The sequence below is a fragment of the Mastomys coucha genome, unplaced genomic scaffold (assembly GCF_008632895.1).
Source record: "Mastomys coucha isolate ucsf_1 unplaced genomic scaffold, UCSF_Mcou_1 pScaffold22, whole genome shotgun sequence".
Lineage (NCBI taxonomy): Eukaryota > Metazoa > Chordata > Mammalia > Rodentia > Muridae > Mastomys > Mastomys coucha.
In genome coordinates this window covers 83,159,678-83,161,563 of record NW_022196905.1, presented here as the reverse complement: position 1 = coordinate 83,161,563, position 1,886 = coordinate 83,159,678, and the positions used below count along the sequence as shown (strand labels likewise).

Below are 1,886 nucleotides of genomic sequence, written 5' to 3'. Positions count from 1 at the left end.
GAAGGATCAAGTAAATTCCATTCTTCCCCAGTGAAGTTCACATGCACATCATCAAAAGTCACTGCATTTGCTCCAGGTCCTGTCATCCCCTGCCCGTCTGGTGTTGATCGGCTGTGGTCGGGGTCAGAAGTCGCAGGGTCCGGGGTCTCACGGTGGTGTGGTGTCGCCGTGTTACATCTGGCGGAGTCGGGTTCAATATGATCGTGGTTGGAGGGGTTGAGAGTCATGGGGTCGAGGCTCGCAGGGTGGGGTATCCTGGGGTCACAGCCGACCGGGTCAGAGGTCACTGGGTCAGGGGTCCCATCTAGGAGGCACCTCAGCCCGTCACGCAGTGCACAGGGCGTCTGGGGATGGCTGAGGCAGCGCGGGAAGAGCTCATCCACATTCCTCAGCAGCTTTGAAGATTTTTTTTTTTACAATAAATCCTGATGGAAATGGAATGCAGGGGCAAGGAGCTGCAGATAATGCTAATTTTATGAAGAGGCACAGTACGTTTCAGGGAGATGGGGTGACTTGTCAAGACTGTCCAATTAGTGAGCAGTAGAGTTAGAATTTAAGTATCTCCCCCTTCCCAGAGTCTGTGCACATCCAACTATACTATTAAAGGTAACTGACAAATTTGAGATAAAGCAGGGAAGGAATTCTAAACAGAGAAGCAGAATCTAGTTAAAAAGCAGAAACTGAAGAATGAGAAACAGGTATGGGAAGAATGTGTTTTAGTGTGTGGCATCATTACAGAGTGGTATTGTTCAAAACTGCTCTGGGCTATATATGAACTGACTATACTCCCAGGGTACAGAAGCTGGAGATGGTGAGCAGACGATAGCCATGTCCTGCCCCTTGGGATTCTGGTGTTCAGGTACTTTTAAAATCACTAACCGTATTCCAAGGAGTGAGAGATGCAGCAGAGAAGAGTCTGAGATCCTAGGATGAGGATGGACTAAAAACTGATGTGCTGCGGGAAGTGCAGACAGGAAGTGAGTGGCTCACCTTGCGTTAGCCAGGCGGATGACTCTTCCACATGCACTGACCTGCCATTTGCCCTACTTTATATTACGCTGTCTGTCATGAAAAGTGTTGCCATAGAGGTGCTGAGGTCAGGCTGAGGAAGTTCATCACCCTGAGGGAGAGGGTGGCCTAGGGGACAAGGTGCCATCTTAAGCACTGCAACACCTGAACCTACAAGTAGGTGCACAAGTGACTCAGCATTCCTCTAAGTTTACTCAAACGGGTGCGAGAGACTTTGGGAAGTTCCAAAAAATAATTTGCTGTCCTATCTGAATAATAACTCTAAGGAGTTTTCTAAACTTACTCTATCCTTTAATTCTCTTGTAGAACCACATAGAAGAGGGCCCAAGGACCTCGACTGCCATCTTCTAATGTATGTCTTGTCTTCAACAGCCTCATAGAGAGTGGATGTCGTCTTGGTCTCAACTACTCCTTTCCATTCAAATGTATACTTTAGATATCCATAATATTCCATTTTGTCTTCAACCTCGAACTTCCTTAATCATATGAGCTATATTCAAACCAGCCCATTCACCACTTAACACTACAAGCAATTCTTCATAAATAATGTATTTCATTCACATGACTTTATTAGCTATAATACAATGACAACCTAGGAATACTGGCAGTTTTTAAAAATAATGTTATATTATATAAATCATCCAATAACTAGCATAAAGATTTCATAGCTTAAAAATGATAATCTTCAGGTAAATCAATGAACTTCCACCCAATTTGAAGATGTCTTTGTTTCTGATATAATCTTATGATCAATGCATCATAGTTTAAGTTGGCCATTGCTGTGCATCAGGTGCTGTGTGTGGTGTACACTGATGCTGTGTGTGGTGTACACTGATGCTGTGTGTGGTGTACACTGG

General features: G+C 44.6%; 1 protein-coding gene and 1 long non-coding RNA gene across 2 annotated transcripts in view; one reads left to right on the top strand and one right to left on the bottom strand.

The window, feature by feature from the left end:
* LOC116104469 lies at positions 1 to 1,469 on the top strand. Its single transcript, XR_004123920.1, has 2 exons — positions 1 to 76; positions 1,336 to 1,469. It is a non-coding gene; the product is annotated as an uncharacterized LOC116104469 (long non-coding RNA).
* Mthfd2l (methylenetetrahydrofolate dehydrogenase (NADP+ dependent) 2 like) overlaps positions 1 to 1,886 on the bottom strand; it is a 107,991-nt gene that overhangs the window by 50,035 nt on the left and 56,070 nt on the right. The window lies entirely within an intron of this gene.